This window comes from Vulpes lagopus, chromosome 12 (assembly GCF_018345385.1).
Source record: "Vulpes lagopus strain Blue_001 chromosome 12, ASM1834538v1, whole genome shotgun sequence".
NCBI classification, from domain to species: Eukaryota; Metazoa; Chordata; class Mammalia; order Carnivora; family Canidae; genus Vulpes; species Vulpes lagopus.
The window spans coordinates 1376384-1396594 of record NC_054835.1 but is presented as its reverse complement, the minus strand read 5'-3'; the positions used below and the strand labels follow the sequence as shown (position 1 = coordinate 1396594).

General features: G+C 39.1%; 1 protein-coding gene across 5 annotated transcripts in view; it reads right to left on the bottom strand.

The window, feature by feature from the left end:
• The window catches only part of LOC121474216 (rab GTPase-activating protein 1-like), a 49146-nt gene that overhangs the window by 26913 nt on the left and 2022 nt on the right, over positions 1-20211 (bottom strand). Inside the window, exons 2-3 of one of the 5 annotated variants that reach the window (XM_041727132.1) lie at positions 16508-16651; positions 13577-13711 (exon numbers count right to left, since the gene is read on the bottom strand). The gene's annotated coding sequence lies outside the window, so the exon portion shown is untranslated. Of the gene's footprint in view, positions 1-129; positions 154-4663; positions 4726-13125; positions 13211-13576; positions 13712-16507; positions 16652-20211 lie in introns of those variants that run through there. The other 4 variants (XM_041727135.1, XM_041727133.1, XM_041727134.1 and 1 more) reach the window with 4 other exon arrangements.

The window sequence follows — 20211 nt, the reverse complement described above, 5'->3', positions numbered from 1 at the left end:
TATCACAGCTTTATATTTCATAGGACTAAATTAAAATGTATAGTGTGGCATTCAAAGACATTTCAAAATGTACTTTCTGAAAAAAAAAATTTAAGGTAGGTTTGCTTCATCCATTCAATGAATACTCACCATGTGTCTAGTGTATAAAGACATGGTAAACAAGAGAAATTAGATTCTTGCCCCAAAGGAGTATATACTGCAGCAGAGAACAAAGGCACATTGAACAGGTTAATAGATACTGATTTAGGGTAAAAGAAAACTATGGGAACATGTTGGGAGAGGGACTTAGATATGGAGAGTTAAATATTCACCTGAAACTAGAATATTGTATGTCAATTATACTTCAATAAAAAAAGGGGAATAGGTTAATAGATACTGATTTAGGGTAAAAGAAAACTATGGGAACATGTTGGGAGAGGGACTTAGATATGGAGAGTTAAATATTCACCTGAAACTAGAATATTGTATGTCAATTATACTTCAATAAAAAAAAGGGGAATACATCAGAAGGGAGAACATCCTCACTAAAAATACATACTTTAATATGCCCATGTATTTGCCCTCATTGGATCCTCTTCCTAAATTGGTTTCCTTGCTTTTGTACTTCATCAACTGTAACTCGTCATTCATGATCTAACTCTCCTTTTCCTTGCCTATCCTCATCCGAGAACCAAATAAACAGCTTGCCTTATTTCTGCTCCTATAGCATTTTACATTTTGTATAGTACCTATTATGATATATTGTAATTTGGCAGTGACTAAAGGCAGTGACATAATATCCATCATATATAACACTCTTAATTTAATCTTCACATTATTACACAGATAAGGAAACTGAGACCTAGACGGATGGTCTAACTTGTTCAGAGTAATGACTGTAATGTAACTGGTTAGAGGCAAAGGCAAAAATTGAACCCAATCATCTATGAATACAGAAGGTATGCTCTTTCCGTCAGATTATGCCACCTTTCCAATGCCACAAATTTGGGCTTTGTCCCAAAACACTCACTACTGGGTATTTTTTGCAGAATGTACTAGTACTTTAGGCTAGGTTTTGTTGAACTAGTACTTTAGGCAAAGTTTTTTATGCTTAATTTTCAGTCTTTTTTTAAAAAAGATTTGAGAGAGAGCACAAACGCAAACATGCACGGGGGGAGGGATACAGAGAAAGGGAGAAGCAGACTCTCTGCCCATCTGGGAACATGATGCAGGGCTTGACCTCAGAACCCTGAGATCATGACCTGAGTGAGCCAAAGGCAGATGCTTAACCAACTGAGCCACCCAGGTACCCGATTTCCATTCTTTTAATCCGTGATTAATAAAATAGCAGAGTGCATTGGAAAGTTCTCTAAAGCTATGATCTGAAACACTGACTACTATCTGTAATACTCTAGACTCAAAAAAATATTATACTTTGGTATTTAAACACTATGGAACTGAAAGTTCAACCTATTTCCTTTGAGGAGGTAAAAGGAAAATACACTTTTTAAAATACTTTCCTGGGATCCCTGGGTGGCGCAGCGGTTTGGCGCCTGCCTTTGGCCCGGGGCGCGATCCTGGAGACCAGGGATCGAGTCCCACGTCGGGCTCCCGGTGCATGGAGCCTGTTTCTCCCTCTGCCTGTCTCTGCCTCTCTCTCTCTCTCTGTGACTATCATGAATAAATAAATAAAATCTAAAAAAAAAAAAAAAAAAAAATACTTTCCTGTTTGTTTTGGCACCTGTAAAAAATAGAATCACTTAGTGGGAATGATATTTATCAAAACATGAAGTACCACATGAAAAGTTATACAAGATTCCTCTCCTCTGGCCTCCACAATATAGGAGTCCCAGAACATGTGGTATTCCTGGCAAAATTGTGTTCACAACCTCTCTCTTGAAACCACAAGGAGTAACTGTTTTGCTTTTAATCCCTATTTATATCATTTATCACAAGAAGCCTCCTACTGTAATAATTCATCTTTCAGACTGCAATTCTAAATCTAAACATTATGGACAATAGAGAATAACCTTCTTCCCCTAAACATCCTGCACTATCATCTCTCTTCCCACCTTTCCCCATAATACCCACCATATTTAACACACTTTACATTTTAATCATTGGTTTTTATATATTATTTAAGCTAGAACCTAAGTTCCTCCAGGGCAAAGACTTTTGTCTGTTTCATTAACTTTTAAATCCTTAGCACCGGGATCCCTGGGTGGCGCAGCGGTTTGGCGCCTGCCTTTGGCCCAGGGCGCAGTCCTGGAGACCCGGGATCGAATCCCACGTCGGGCTCCCGGTGCATGGAGCCTGCTTCTCCCTCTGCCTGTGTCTCTGCCTCTCTCTCTATCTCTCTGTGACTATCATAAATAAATAAAAAAAAAAATTAAAAAAAAAAAATTAAATCCTTAGCACCTGGAACAATTCCTGGCACATAGTAGATGCTCCAACACTTGCTAAAAAAATTAGGATAAATGGCAAATAAAGACGGAAAAGAGCAAGAGCTACCCAATGAAAAGGTAAGATCATCTTTTACTAAATGACAGTAAGAACAGAAGTCATATTTGTGACAGTAAAACAAATGATTTAGAGTTAGGAAAAACCCAAGTTGGGATACTGGTTGTACTACTTAATAGTGTGAGCTCTGTCACAATGAGCCTCATTCCATAAGTGAAAATGATGTACTATCTACCTCAAAGAACTATTATAAAAATTACTTATATATTTATATATATATATAATTTAATAATATATATAAAACATTATAAACACTTAATCATTACAGCTTTTCTTTTTCTTTCTTTTTTTTTTTAAATATTTTATTTATTTATTCATGAGAGACAGAAAGAGAGAGAGGCAGAGACACAGGCAGAGGGAGAAGCAGGCTCCATGCAGGGAACCCGATGCGGGACTCGATCCCGGGTCTCCAGGATCACGCCCCGGGCTAAAGACAGAGCCAAACCGCTGCGCCACCAGGGCTGCCCTCATTACAGCTTTTCAAGCTAACTTCCAATTTTAAAAGAATTAACAAGTATCAGGCACCTGGGTGGCTCTGTCAGTTAAGCATCTGCCTTTAGCTCAGGTCATGATCTCAGGATCCTGAGATCAAGCCCTGTGTGGGGCTCCCTGCTCAGTGTCTGCTTCTCCCACTGCCCCTCCCCCCTTTTTCATGCTCTCTGTCTCAACATGGTCAGGTTGGCAAGTCAAGTTCAAGGATGCCTCCTTCTCTATCTCCTTTAATAAGTCAGTAAGTCATTTAAAACGATAGGTTAAGTTTACATGTGCATCAAACACCAAAAGTTCAATCGTTATATTTCTTACAACTTCTTTCATTACTTTTATTCTTATTGATACACAAACGATCCCTAGATTGAAGATTAGTTTCATGGGGGAGCCTGACTGGGTTATTAGTAGACATGTGACTTGATCTCAGGATGGAGAGTTTGAGCCCCTGTTGGGGATAGAGACTATTTATTTAATTAAAAAAAAATTTTTTTTAAAGGGGCACCTGGGTGGCTCAGTCAGGTGAGCATCTGACTCAGCTCAGGTCATTATCTCGGGGTTGTGGGATCAAGCCTAGAGCCCGGAGGCTTGCTCAGCATCGAGTCAGCTTGGGATTCTCTCTCCCTCTACCCCTCCCCCACCTCGTGCTCGTGCTCTCTCTCAAATAAATCTTTTTAAAAATTAAAAAGAAAAAAAAAAAAAGAAAATTAGTCTCATAATACCAAAACTCTTTACAAACTTTTTGTTTGAATTTACTGTCCTGTGCCCTAAGTGACAAATTTATACTTAAAAATATACTTAAATTTATACTTTGTACTTCTGCAAAGATCATGGCAAATAATGCACCTCAGGTCTTACCAAAAGAAGATTCATTTTCATTCTCAATCTCCTCTTTCTTTAACACTAAAGACCCAGCTAATGAGTAAAATGGAAAGAACTGCCCATGACAAAGGCTCTTTTGATAGTTCCTCAATAGCAGTGGGCTCCTGGATAATTAGTATTTACTTTTAAAATACTTGAACTCTTTTTTTGGATGACGTACTATCAGACATTGTGTTGTTTCTAGATACTAACACTCAGAGGAATAACATAAACAATGAACTTGCAGTGGCATGAATTTGCTAATATGCAATTAGTAGAGGCAAAAATCACCTCCCAATAAGTGACCTACCTAACTCGGTAAAAGAGGTGAGTGATACTTGTAATTGAACTTGACATGCTTGAGACAAAATGTGCTAGTTCCCAGCCACTATTCCAGGGCTCTAATTCATCTGTATTTCCTTGGTTTTCTTGAAACTCTTTTTTCCTGAAGTAGTAGTATTAACTGCCTTCACCTCTACGACTTTCAATAGAACACTCCAAAGAGCAGTGCCTCTCAAAAATCTGGCTCCTCTATCTCTCACCAACCCTCACTGAACCATCTGTTTAAAATTTTAATTAAAACCTCATCTATGGGGGCACTTGGGTGGCTCAGTCAGTTAAGTGTCTGCCTTTGGCTCAGAGTCCTGGGATCAAGCCCTTTTTCGGGCTTCATGATCAGTAAGGAATCTGCTTCTCCCTCTGCTCTTCTTGCTCTTAAATAAAATCTTAAAACAAAACCCACTCATCTGTGGCCCTGAGGATTTTGTTTACCCTCCCTGAGTATCATTTTAAAAAGGAAAAAAAAAAAAAAGGGCACCTTGGTGGTTCAGGGTTGAGTGTCTGCCTTTGCGTCAGGTTGTGATCCTGGGGGTCTTGGGATCCACTCCCACATCAGGCTCCTCACAGGGAGGCTGCTTCTCTGTTTCTCATGAATAAATAAAATCTTAAAAAAAAAGGGGGGGGGGAGGGAAATCAGTCAATGACAATACAAACTTTCAAAACCCAAAGAATTCTGTTCATTTCTCATCTTCTACCGCTGAAATGAAAATATTGGCCATTTCCTTATTCTGAAACTTTTTTGCTTCCATTTTCTACCTTTGGCTACCATTTCTCAGCTGTCATAGGTTCCTTTTCTTCTGTCCATTCTCTAAATTCTACTCCATGCCTCTTTTTCCACTTTTCTCTGGCTCTTATTAGCTCATATGGGTATAAATTTTTTTTTTTTTTGGTATGCTGTTAATACTCTTAAACTCTCTCTTTCCATTGTGTTATGTTTTCCTTTTTTTTTTTTTTTTTTTTTAAGAAAGGGAAGACTCTTAAGCAGGCTTCACACCCAGCAAAGAGACTGACAGCAGGCCTTGATCTCACAACCCTGAGATCATGACCTGAGTTGAAATCAAGAGTTGGACGTTCAACTGACTGAGCTACCCAGGTGCCCGTTTTCCTTTCTATTTAGTATTGTCTGACATGTGCCAGGCAATATGTGTAATGTTACAGTGAGGAATAATAGGTAGTCTTTACCTAGGATGGTCTTAAAGTGGTACAGAAAATGGAAAAATAAACAGGTAATTATAATATAGTGGTTGGTATAATAGAAGTACACAAAGGATGTTGTGAGACTACATAGGACAATTCAGCTATGTATGCTCATGGGCATTTCAAAATCAATTCCATGTGTCGAAAATAAACCTCTGTTCATCACATAAGCATATTCTTCCTTGTATGCTCCCTACTGTGGTTAACATCCACTGATCGAAGACAGGGATGTCAAAAAAGTCCTTGATTCCTTTTCTCATTCTCCCCTGGAAGACTACTGGATTTTAGCTCCAAAACATACTCCAATCTTACTCTTTCTTTACCATCCACCATAAGTCTAGCTAAAACGTAAGACTCCTTTTCTAGAATCTCTCTAGTCATTGATTATCAAAGTCCCATAGCTAATATCTAAAATTTAGATCTGATCATATATCTTACCCTTTCCTCAAAACCTTTGCTCTGAAACAGTAAAATCCAAACCTCTATACCATTAGTCTTCAAATATGGAGACAATCTATCATTCTACTCTTATCTTCTATCAAACCATACCAGAAATGCACCAAATATGTCATATACTTCTATGCTTTTGAGCCTTTGCTCATGTTGTTTGCTAATCGAGGAATGTCTTCATTTCCCCGGGTAGTCCTTCTCCCTCACCAGCAATCTTAAGGTACAATCAACTATCCAACCTCCCCCTTTCCCTTTTACAATATTCATTATTTCTCTCTTGGGCTCCTAAGGCTTTTGTTTGCTTTTTAATTCTATCACAAAATTATAGCATTTATCACACAGTAAAATAATATTATACCTCTGTTCTACTCCGCTATATTGGTTGATCATTCATTCCAGAAACAATTACTAAGTACAAACCACTATGGTCAATGCTGGGAATACAATGAACACACACAGTCCCTGTGAACTATTTGTGCAAAGGGATCTCAGATTTTATTCATATCTTTTTTAAAAAAGATTTTATTTATTCATGGGAGACACAGAGAGAGAGAGGCAGAGACACAGGCAGAGAGAGAAGCAGGCTCCAGGCCAGGAGCCCGACGCAGGACTCAATCCGGGACTCCAGGATCATGCCCTGGGCCAAAGGCAGGCGCTAAACCGCTGAGCCATCCAGGGATCCCCTATTCATATCTTTACATCTTTTACTGGCAGCACTAAATAAATTTGGTTGAATAATACTCTTTAATCCATGATTAACTAGTAGGGTCTAAGTAATGTGAGGATGACAAGTATGCTATACCACATGCATGTGACTTGGGGATATAGGTGATAACTAGAATGAAGAGACCCAGAACTACCCTTGAGTGTGCCTCGCTGATTCTTCATCAAGTTCCTGTCAATCTTTTTTTTTTTTTTTTAAGATTTATTTATTTATTCATGAGAGACAGAGAGAGGCAGAGACACAGGCAGAGGGAGAAGCAGGCTCCCTGCAGGAAGCCTGACACAGGACTCGATCCCAGACCCCAGGATCATACCGAGCTAAAGGCAGACGCTCAACTGCTGAGCCCCCAGGTGTCCCAAGTTCCTGTCAACCTCAAAACCAGTTAATACTGAGCCAGAAAATATACCTTAGATTTCCTTTGGACCAAAACACTCTCTTAATCCCTTCCTTCCCAATATCCATCATTTTTGTTGCTCAACCAGGGAGCAAATGATTACAGCTTTAGGAAATCTTAAGGAGGATACTTAAATCATCTTGCTAAATACAAAGAGACAATACTTACCAGTTCCTGCTACCAATTATATTGCCTACATGGTATTAAATTATTTTTTTTTAATTTTTTATTTATTTATGATAGTCACAGAGAGAGAGAGAGAGGCAGAGACATAGGCAGAGGGAGAAGCAGGCTCCATGCACCGGGAGCCTGATGTGGGATTCGATCCCGGGTCTCCAGGATCGCGCCCTGGGCCAAAGGCAAGCGCCAAACCACTGCGCCACCCAGGGATCCGCCTACATGGTATTAAAAAGCTTATATGCATTATTTTTAATGTTCACACAAACTTAGATACTGACTTTGTATGACAAACTGAGGCTTAGACTGGTTCAATAACCTGCTTAACTTTACAGATAAAATTGGATCTTGATCCAAATCCAGGTATCTAGGTGCCTCTGTCCTTTTCTGAAATGCAGCTCTTCTCCTTGGTGCCCTTATCTCCATTCTCTCCCTATTCTAATCCATTCACTATGTAGCTACCAGTTGTATCTAAAACACAGATCTAAGAAGATTACACTCTATTCAGAAAAAGTCAAAACAGGAAGGGAAAAGAATCAAGTCTCAAAGATGTTGTAACAGGCCAAGTGGGTTTGTAGCCCTTTAAAATTAAATAGCGTACAAAAAAGTTATTTTTTTAATAACACTGTATTAATCTCAGCTTTTTTCTTCTGTCCTTGGCTCAGATGTTTGTTTTCCTGCATTGGTTTTCACATGAATTTCTCACAGCCTAGCTCTGGGAAGGGTGGGACAAATCTAACAAAACTCAATGGAAAATCATTCCTTCTTTATAAAATTAAATTCCTTTCCACCACTACTAATTGCTAAACAATAGATGTGTCTTTGTTGAAGTCTAACTCTGAATTTGGGGGCTGTTTCTTTGAATTATTCTAGTGAGCTAAGAGAACCATATTAATTTAAGCCTTCTGAATAATTTCAGCTTAGCTTAAAAAAACCAAAAACAAAAGAAAACTAAACAATCATCTTGGGCCTACAGTACATAAAAGCAAGAAAAACCAGCTTATCTAAAAGTTATCATCAGGCAAATTTTAACCTGCAATGTCTGTGACAATTTACTTCTTTCAACTATAAAGTGATCGTTTTCTTTCAATTCCAGATTTAAAAAGATAATTACAGGAATAGAGAAATTTTTTTAAAATATATTATTTATTCATGAGAGGCACAGAAAGAGAGGCCGAGACATAGGCAGAGAGAAAAGCAGGCTCCATGCAGAGAACCCGACGTAGGACTCAATCCTGGGACTCCAGGATCATGCCCTGATCCTGGCCAAAGGCAAACGTTCCACCGCTGAGCCACCCAGGCGTCCCAAAATTTTAATTTTTTAAAATTGTGGTTAAATATATTACCATTTTACCATTTTAGTCTTCTATAAACGTAAGTTTTGTGGCATTACGTACATTCACACTATTGTGCAATTACCACCACCACCCAGCTCTAGAACCCTTATATCTTCCCCAATTAAATCTGTATCCATTAAACACTAACTTCCATTCCTCCAGGCAACCAACACACTATTCTTTCTCTATGAATTTGACTACTTTTTGTACCTATAAAAGTAGCAGAATCATACAATATTCTTTTGCGGCTGGCTTATTTCATTTGGTACTATGTTATAGCATGTGTCCAAATTTCCTTTCTCTTTAAGGCCAAATAGTAGTCTATGGAATATATATACTAATTTTGTTTATCCATTCATTGGTCAATACAAGTTTTTTTTTTTTTTTTTTTTAAGATTTTATTTATTTGACAGAACACGAGCAGTGAAGCAAGGTAGGGCAGAGGGAGAACCAGACTCCCTGCTGAGCAGGGAGCATGACACGGGACTCCATCCCAGGACCCCGAGATCACAAGCGGGAGGCAGATGCCCAACCGACTGAGCCACCCAGGCACCCCTCCTTCCTATAACCTCTTTCCAATTTTCAAGGAAATGTGCATAGCAAAATCACAAATGTTTGGCAGATCCACCCATGTTTTCTAAACCTTCTAATATAAGGCATGGCAGGACATAGGACAAGTGTTGAATAGGGGATGTGCAAACAACGAAGATTTATTGAGCATCTTCATTCACAGCATTGGAATAGGCACTGTGTGAGAAGATTTAAAAATTCACAAATATTAAGTTCCAAAGATGCTTTTAAACCTACCTGAAAAGATTGTTTCGCACAACTAAAAGCAAAAAATAATTAAAAATAAAATTTGTTCCTGTTAGGGAATAATTTTTGTAAAGAAATACTAGCTTTTGAGATTAGATTTCAGATTTTTCTTCAATTCACAAAGAATTCAACAGGTAACTACAGTAAAAATATAACTATTTTTCTTCTGCAGATATATCAGAGGTCTATTCATAGAAAATCATGTGTCACAGCAAAAGAGATTTACATGACATGTTCCTATTCTTATATTGCCAGAATCCGTTTATCAGCAGCATACTTCAAGGGTATAAAAGAGTTTATTACTTCTACCACAAAAATATTAAAGTGATTAACTCATGGCTCTTTCCAGTAGTATTTTACAAATGTCCAACATTTAATCCCCAATTTAGCCTCCCATGGTGTCTCTTAATACTCTTGATGATACTTAAAATACGTTCACAAAGATTCTGTGTATCAATTCCTTTTTCTGATACAAGGGCCATCTTCAAAAAAAGGAAAACAAGATTATAACTACTGGTTGTTGGCTGTAATTACCGAAATGTATAAATAAGGGAACATATGTTATATATAAGTTATAGTTACTTGGATATTACATATATAAAGTAAATTTTTAAAATAGTCAAATTATTGTTAAGCTTTATATAGTTAATGACATTTGATTAAAGTTATCACAAGCACAAATTTCCTAATGTACCTAAAGAAATAGCAGATTTTAGTATGGAGAAAAAATTTATTCCCACAAAGATTAATGGGTCCCAAGGAGTAGTAATTTATAACATAAAAAACTGATGCAATCTCAATTGGAGATAGTAACAAGCGCACATGAACTCTGAGAGATGTGGACCTCCAGATCTGGCAGCACAGCCATACAATTAAGAAGAAAACACCTTCTGCTTTAGAACCATGGCTGTGTACACTATTTAATGTCAAGAATGAACTTAAAAATAAGGGCTTTATTTTTACTATTTAGTGATTCACAAAAAAAAGGAATTTTGGGGAAAAGTTAGGCCTGATAAAACTCTACTATGCTAGAAAGAGTATGGTAGTCATGATTCTGGTTGCTTTGGAAAGAGGGAAACTTCCAGGGTAATGTCTATAACTGTATCTGTTCAGTTTTTGCATAGGAAGAGAAACAAGTTGTTAGCCTCAACAAGAGTGTTACATTTAAATGTCTATCCAGTATTGTTCTGACTTAAAAGTTTTCCAAAGAATCAACATCTTTCAGAAACAGCACAGAAGTGGGAAATGAGGGATGGACCAGGTAACCAATTTACGCAAAAAAGAAACAGCTATTAAGTTGATACCCACTGACTGAGTCCTAGGACTTAAATTTTCTTTCTTTGGGATCTAACTATGTATGGAAAACCAATAAAACAAGGTAATTGCATATAAAGCATCCAAAGTTCATGCCAAACCCTTTATGCATGTTGGCTACATCAGCACTTCTTCAATATTTGAGTTCTATCTCCATGACAGATTATTTAAGAGTTAATTTATTCCACATGCTTGAGATATCTAATCATACCTGATTATACTGAAAACTACAATTATGGGTAGCCTATGTCAGAACCTCAGCACACCACTGCCTACAAAGACACTCAACAGTAGTACTGATCATTTTTTTAAAAGATTTTATCCATTTATTCATGAGACACACACACACACACACACAGAGTCAGAGACATAGGCAAAGAAGCAGGACCCCCTCAGGGAGCCCGATGTGGGACCCAGTCCCTGAACTCCAGGATCAGGCCCTGAGCCAAAAGCAGAGCTCAACTGAGCCATCCAGGCGTCCCAGTAGCACTGATTTAAACTATTTTCTGAAGCCTGTACTCAAAGATCACTTGTTAAAACAATTAATGTAATGAAACCTTCAACTAAGCCACACATTAGCTGGAAACATGTCAGTAGCAGACAATTAGTTCTTTAAAAGAATGTGGACTGTAAATATCTGGAAATATACTCAATAAAAAAAATGACTTCTTTAAAGAATCTGGGCTGTAAAGTTGAGATACATTTGGAGAAACTCATGTCTCTTAGTGTAGATAATGTGTACAATACACTTCTCTCAGTATGCAATATAAAAGTAGGAAACAGGGGTCTTCACTTTTACACCGTCCCACACTAAATTACCACTTAACCCAAATTAGGCACGGGTAGGGAAACCTGGGTGGCCCCCGGATGGAGTACCACATCAGGCTTTCTGCATAGAGCCTGCTTCTCCCTCTGCCTATGTCTCTGCCTCTCTCTATCCCTCATGAATAAATAAAATCTTAAAGAAAAAATAAGCACAAGTAAACTGTTAATAAAACACTATGCCAATAAGACCAGAATGCAGAGTTTGGTAGTTTAACTATCCAAAGTCACGTACCTCAACACCAATGACATAAGTTAACTAACTGTAAACTGAGTTATAAAACTAACAATGAAGTGTACAACATAGTTCGCTTTTAATTAGGAATTTGATTTTTTTTTACTTGATTTGTATTTAAGTTACATGTGAATTTCAAAGGTTACTAGTAAATACAAAGTACTCATGGATGCAAATCTTATTAATGCAATCTGAGGTCTTATAAAGGAAGAACGTAACTCTCTCCCGAATTCATTCTCAGTTTTTATAAGTAAACGCTACCAAAAACCTTCAACATGAATTAAAATAACACCCCATACACAACAGGTCCTTCGTTTAAAAAAAAAAAAAAAAAAAGCTGAATGTGTGCTTCCTTGGCTTCTAAGTTTTTCAACAGCTTTTCAAACATCGGTTTAATGTGGCAAACGCAGAGCGATTCATCCTCTTTTTAAATAAACAAAGCAGCTGGAAACATAACTCACACTACACTATCCCAGTCACAAGTATTTGAGCACAAATATTTATGTGGATGACAAAGTCAAATGAATAGAGAAATCCTGTCCCTGACAGGTTTTTTTTCCCCCTCACTAATAAAAGTCACAAAAGCCAAAAGATCTCAAATTCAAGTTGGAACGTGATTTTAAACTAACGGAGCACAAGTGCCATGATTACTTAACACGGTCTCCTAGGACATTTGCTTCCTCGATACAGGAATTCCCGAGAAAACTTAAATATGGAGAGGCCTGTAAAAACGGGTGCAGATGCTAACAGCCGTTAGAAGGGTAAGGACCAAAGTACTACTAGGCTGTGGACAGCGAACTCTTGGAAGTCTGGGGTTATCCTCTGGCTCAACACCTAACTGCCGGGAGGCTGCTGAGAATCAAGACCCAGCAGTGAGGCACTGGGAGCAGATCTTAAAGGACACGGGGAGAGTGAGACACTTTAACTGCAGGTGGGGAAAATGAGACAAAGATCAGCAAAAGCTGTCAGGCCGACACTAAAAGAAAGCGAGTCTTTCAAATTTGGCGCAGCCCAGGAAGCTAGCCTGAGGCCCAAGCCAGGTGAAGTCACAAGCACAGGCCCGGCTGGCATGGGGAGGAAACTGAGGCGGAGAGACCAGCCAGATTCCCAAACAGGACCTGGCCCCAAACACGAAGGCAAGAGTCAATCCGGCTCTGCCCGGGGTCCGAAGGACCGCCTAAAGCGCAGGACTCGGTAGACAAACACCCACCCAGACAGGGGGAACCGGTTTGGGCAGGGGCTGCGCGAGCGGTCCCGCCTGCGCATGCGCCCTCGCCCCTCCGCCACGGCTCCCCCTCCCCCCAATCACGGCTCCCCTCAGAACCCCGCTCGTCGAGGGAGGTGAGCGCAGCCCGGCCGGCCCAGCCCCGTGGGATTAGAACACAGCCTGGCTCCCCGTAGGAGCTGTCACAGGATCCCCCGGGGCTTGGTGGGTAGAAGGGTGGGAGGAGGAGGAGGGGAAACGCGGCCCTACCCGACCCGCCGTCTCCTCCTCCGCCGCCCGCCGTTCGCAGTCCCGCAGGCTCCGCCGCCTGGGCCTCCCCAGCCGCCCTGCCCCCGCCCTCCCCGCCCCCTACTCACGTGAGAGCAGCTCCTTCCGCCCTCCGCCCCGCCTCCCGCCCCGCCTCATAGGGCTGCGGCGAAGGCGAGCAGCCCCATTGGTCCCACAACAGGCGGCGAGGGCCTACTTCCTTTCCTCGAAGCTCCACCTGGGCTTTTACCCGGCCACAGGAGTCTGCGCCTGCGCCTGCGCCGAGCCTGCGCTCCACAGCTGCGCTGAGCGCCTTGCTCCGTGCTGGGGCTCTGACTGCCTCGGACCAGAAGCAGGACGGCAGGGGAATCCGGCTTGGTGGCACCTGTTACGCCTAAAAAGGAGTGCATAGGCAAAAGACTGCTGGTGCTAGAGCAAGGAATCCCCTCCTCACCTTTCACGTTCCAGTGCTACTTCAAAAGCAGCCCTTAGCAGTGTTCAATTCACCTGGCCTTCACTGAGGGCCTGCAATGTGCCAGGGATTGTGATAGGTCCTTTTATGGGTATCTCATTTGGCTTTACCGCAAACCTGTGAGAATATTAACGATTTTTTTTTCATTTTATAAAGGAATCCAACCTAAGTAACAATTCATTCTAAAAGTCAAAACTTTTGCCTCAAGTCCAAAGGCGACTGGCTGCGACAGAGTTGCCTTGTGGTACCTGAGAGACACAGAACAGATCAGAAACAAACCAGCTTGTTTCAGACTGTTAGAACAAAGATGGGGCTGGGATTTTATCTTAAAACCCTTCAACGGGGGGGGGGGGGGGGGGGGGCGGCTCAGCCCTAGAGTAGGTGACTCTTGATCTCGCGGTTTTGAGTTCAAGCCCCACATTGTGTATAGAGATTACTTAAAAATAAACTCTTAAATAAAAAGAATCGTTCAAAAGTGATATATAGAGCAAAAGCAACTAAATGAAATTTAAAGTCCTGAATGAATTTACAAAGTAGTTGGTAACAGAAACAATGGCTACTAAAGGTGCAAGTCGTAGTAATTTATAAAATAATTCTATAGCCTATCCCTTATTCTTCCCCTTTCTTTATTCAAAGAGCCTATGCTCCTTTCCTGGTGAATGAGTCATGTAATGTTTTCCTGTGGATAATGTATCCAATCAACCAGAGAATACACAAAAATGTTGTGCTCTGTTGCAGTCCTCTATGTGAGTTGTCTATTATTACAATAGACTTGGCTGCACTCCTGCAGGAAAATAGCTTTGTTCCTTTTCTCCTTAAACAGTTATATAATAATACACACCCATTTTAGAGTAGTAGTATCAAATAATAGATGCAGTATTAGGAAATCCTCAAATCCTGACACACTTTTAATATTTTGGTGACTATACATTCATGTATTCTTTGATTTCGTAAGTATACCCCAAATATATATGTAAATCTTAACATAAATTTTTTAAACACAATTTTATTACAGATTCAGTACAGTATGCCATGGAGAATAGAAAGCAGACAAAAGCTACAATAAAAAACATCATATTACCACCACCAGTGTTAATACCGTAATGCATATCCTTTGTGTGCTAACATATTGTTTTTCAAAATGAGATCACATGGTTTAGCAATGTGCTTTATTTAATTAACAATATCTACCTTATTATTTCAATAAAGTTTCCTCTCATCTAATTCCTAGATCACATCCAACTTTTCTAACAACCTAAAAATATTTTTATAGTTGGCTTTCCCAAATCAGTAATATTTCAATAAGTTTTCCTTTCATCTATTACCTACTACAATTAAATATTGCTGATTGAAACTTTTAAGCTAGTTTTCCTAAATCAGTATCTAACCTAGGGTCACACACTGCCTCTGGTTGTTCTATCCCGTAAGTATTTTTTACTCTAGAACTTAAGATAAATATTAAAATACTGGCTTACTGAAGAAATCAGGCCACTTAAAGTGCAAAATTTCCCACTTTCTGGATTTGAATATTCATCCAGACCTGGTATTTCCTCGAAACTGGAAGTTCTATCTCAAGGCTCAATAGATTAACGTGATAAGTTGGAGCCAGAATGGGAAAATCTGTGAATGCAAAAATTTAAAAAAGGGAATTCAATCTATAAATACATGGGTGCCCTTAGAGGTTTTTAAGGACAGTGCAAGATTACAATCACATAACTCTTATGCTGAAATTGTTTCAAACAGACACACACACACAATCATAAGAGCAGATCTTTGTATAGAAACTAGGAACAGGGTCATGAGTAAAGCAAAAAAATGGCTTTATGAAAGCACAGGATTACAAAAGCAGAGCTTTTATTTGATTTGGATTTTCTAAAAGATCATTTTGGTAAGGAGTAGAAAAGGCAGAACAGGGGGTAAATGGAACAGTTTGGAGGCTGCCTAAGATCAGAAATATTTGAACTGAAGCAGAAGAAAGGGGCAGGGGAGAGAATGGAGTTCAAGAGATGTTTTAAAAGAGGTATCTTCAAGCTGGCTGATTTCTTCTGCCTGCTCAAACCTGATTTTGAACTCCTCTAGTAAATTTTTCATTTCTGCTATTGTACTTTTTAACTTCAGAATTTCATTTTGGTTCCTTTCATAATTTCTCTATCTTTAATACTATTTCCACTTTTCCCCCCACATTTTTCTAACTTCATTCACGTTTTCTTTTAGCTCAGTGGCAACTTCAAGACAGTTGGTTTAACATCTTTGTCTAATAAGTCAGATGTCTGATTTTTCTCAGGAATGGTTTCTGTTGATTTATTTCATTCGTCGGGCTATACTTTCCTACATGTATGGCTTTTGATTTTTTGCTGAAAAATGGACATTTGAATCTTATAACTGTGGAGATCAGATTCTACCCCTTTCCCAGGCATTACTTGTTTTTTGTTTTAATTGTTGAAGGATGTTTCTGTGCCAGAGATCAGGATCAGCCTAAGGTGAAAGCTTAAGTAAGGTCTTCTCAGTTCTTTTCTGAGCCTGCATCTTTTCCTGGTTATACATGGTAGCTTTCTAATTTTCCCCATGTAAGCGGTTGCTTCTGAATGTCCTAATCCTTAAATGTCTGGCTCCCAAATAGGATAGAAGGGAAAACAAACAAAACAGGAGCTGTTCCTCCAAACTTCATAGAAGCCAGCTCAGCCTATGGGGGTTGAAACACTGGTAGCCACTCTGTGCCTGACTCTCAGAACCCAAAAGGAGCAATCAGCAATCAAAACACAGAACTCTGGTATTTGGTGAACAAGGTTCTTATTTCCCACCACAGGTCCTGCAAGCTACACCAGGAATGTGAGCATGGCTGCCTGCCTTGGGCTAAAGGGTAGGAAACTGGGAGTGTTATCATGCTCAAGGCTGACATTGACTGAAACTAACCTCAATTTACCAATCAAACATTCTCTTGGAAGATGCAAGAATTCAAATAGACTTCAGAGTTCCAAAATAGTTACTTCAGACAGTTTCTGCCAGTACAACTGTTGTCTAGGTAGAGAGATGGATTCCTTGTGCTTCCTACTCCATCTGAGAACAGAAAGAAAAGAAAAAAAGAAACGTGAATAGTGAATAGAGTCTGAGGGAGCTGTGAGACACTATCAAGAAAAACAATATACCACTGGGAGTCCAGAAGAAGAAAGGGGAGAAAGAATAATAATCAGAGGCACCTGGGTGGCTCAGTCAGCTAAGTGTCTGACTTGATTTCTGCTCAGACCATGATCTCAGGATCGTGAGACTGAGCCTCAAGTAGGGCTCCACACTCAGCATATAATCTACTTGAGATTCTCTTTCCGCCTCTTCCTTCCCTTGTGTGAGCATGTTCTCATTTACTAAGGCAAATGAATAAGTCTAAAAAAAAAGAGAGCGAGAGAGAAGAATCAAACTATGGAAAGCCAGAGAAAAGAGAGACTCTTGAAAGCAGAGAACTGACTTATCACATACAACAGATCCTCAATAAAGAATATCAGCTAATTTATCACTTCTTGGCCTTTTGGCTAAGATCAAGTGAATATCAGCCAATTTCTCATCTTAAACTTCAGAGGCCAGAAAGCAGTAGATTAACAATATTCAATGTGGTGAAAGAAAAAAAAAAAAAACTTGACAATTCTATATCCGGCAATACTGTCCTTCAAAAATGAGGGGAAATTAAGATAACCTTTGATTAAAAAAAAAATGTAAGGGAGTTTACCACTAAACCTGCCCATCAGAAGTACTATAGGCGATCCTTCAGGTTGAAATGAAAGGATACTCAACAGTAATTTGAAGCTATATGAAGAAATAAAGATCTCTGGTAAAGATAAATGGGTGGGGAATTATAAAAGTTAAGTATTATAATTACAGTTTGTAACTCCACTTTTTATTTCCTATATGATTTAAGAGACAAGTGCATTAAAATATTAATCTAAGTTATTGGGCATACTGTATAAAGATATAATCTGTAACATCAATAATAGAAAGAAGGGGCGGGGCTATAAAAAGAGCTACTGTATTAAAATTGGTATCAATTCAATTACACTCTTTTTTTTATTTATTTATGATAGTCACAGAGAGAGAGAGAGAGAGAGAGAGAGAGAAAGAGGCAGAGGCACAGGCAGAGGGAGAAGGCAGGCTCCATGCACTGGGAACCTGATGTGGGATTCGATCCAGGGTCTCCAGGATCGCGCCCTGGGCCAAAGGCCGGCGCCGAACCGCTGCGCCACCCAGGGATCCCATCTTTTTAAAAGATTTTTTACTTATTTATTCATGAGAGATGCACAGAGAGAGGCAGATACAGGCAGAGGGAGAAGCAGGCTCCTTGAGGGGAGCCCAATGCAGGACTCGATCCCAGGACATTGGAATCACACCCTGAGCCAAAGGGAGACACTCAACCCATGAGCCACTCAGGAGTCCCAATTAATTTAGATTGTTATAACTTATTGGTGTTAAATGTAATTCCCATGACAACCACTAAGAAAATATCTATAGCATATACACAAAAGAAAATAAGAGGTGAATTAAAACTTTTCACTACAAAAAAATCAAATAAACACAAAAAAGGGCAGTAATAAAAGAAATTAAAGGCACAAAGCCCTATAGAAAACAAACAGCAAAATGGCAGAAAGAAATCCATCCTTAGCAGTAATCACTTTAAATTTAATGGTGTAAACTCTTCAATCGAAGATAAGCATGGATTAAATAAAAAAGATTGGGCAGCCTAGGTGGCTCAGGGGTTTAGAGCTGCCTTCAGCCCAGGGTGTGATCCTGGAGACCTGGGATCAAGTCCCACGTTGGGCTTCCTGCATGGCGCCTGCTTCTCCCTCTGCCTGTGTCTTTGCCCCCCCCCCCCCTCTCTCTCTCTCTCTCTCTCTGTGTCTCTCATGAATAAATGGATAGAATCTTTAAAAAAAAAAAAAATCAAACCATCTATGGTTTAGAAAACACTCACTTTAGAGTCAAAGAAATAAATAGGTTAAAAGTGAAAGAATTTTTATTATAAAGATATTCCAGGGGCTTCTGGCTGGCTGAGCATGCAACTTTTGATCTGAGGGTCATTAGTTTGAGCCCCATGTTGGGCCTAGAACTTACTCCACCATGCAAATAATAACCAAAAGAGGTCTGGGGTGGTTATACTAACATACAAAATAGACCATAAATCCAAACAAGAAGTTACCAGAGACAGAAAAAGGACACTATTAATAAAAAGTTCAATAAAGTAAGATTATATAAAAATTATAATCCTTAACATATGTGGTAAGAGACCTTCAAAATACAGATGCAAAAATGACCAGAATTAAAGGGAAGAATAAACAGTTCTACAATAAAAGTAGGAAAACTTCAATACTTCATTTTCAATAATGAATAGAACAACCAGATAGAAGATACGTTAGGAAACAGAGGACCTGAACATCATGATAAACCAACTAAACCTAACAGATATGTATAGAACAGTACATCCAACAACAGAAGAATGAATACACATTCTTTTTACATTCACATGGGACATTCTCCAGGACAGGCCATATAATTGGGCCACAAAACAAATCTCAATAAATTTTAAAAGAGAGGTATCATGCAAAGTATCTATTCCAACCACAATGGAATAAAGTTAGAAATCGTAACAGAAGGAAAACTGGAAAATTCACAAACACGTGTAAATTACACAACATGCACTTAAACTACCAAAGGGTCAAAGAAAAAATCAAAAGGGAAATTAGAATATATTTAGAAATGAATGAAAATGATACAAAAGACCACACTGATAGGATGCAATGAGGGCACTGATCAGAGGGAAATTGAGAGTTGAAAACAGCTACATTAAGAAGATCTCAAAATAATACCCTAACTTTATACCTCACAAAACAAGAAAAACTAGAAATTAAACTCAAAACTAGCAGAGAGAAAGGAAACAGATTAGAGTGAAAATAAACTACAAAACAGAAAAAAAGAAAAATCAATGAAACCAAAAGCTGTTTCCTTGAAAAGAACAAAATCAACAAATATTTATGCAAATAACTAAAATCAGAAACAAAAGTGAGGATATTATTTCTGACTTTCTAGAGATAAAAAGATTATAAAAGAATGCTATGAATAACTGTATACCAACAAATTATACAACCTGGAAAAGAAACAAGTTCCTTGAAACACAAATTATCTAAACTGATTCAAGAAGAAATAGAAAATCTCAACACAGATAACAAGGAAAGAGATTAAGTGAGTCAAAAACCTTTCACAAGGGGAACCTGGGTGGCTCGGTGGTTGAGCGTCTACCTTCGGCTCAGGGCATGATCCTGGGGTCCTTGGATCAGAGTCCCACAACCGGCTCCACAATGGGAGCCTGCTTCTCCCTCTGCCTGTGTCTCAGCCTCTCTCTCGAATAAATAAATAAAATCTTCACACACACAAAAATACCTTTCACAAATAGTCCTTTCCCAGATGACCACCAGTGAAATGCACCAAACATTTCATGAATAACACCAATCCCCCTGAAATTCTTCCAAGAAAAAAAAAATTAAAGAGAAAATACTTCCTAACTCATTCTGAGGCCTTCATTATCCCGATACCAAAGCCAGATAAATACGTAGGTACATTATAGACAGTTATCTCCTATG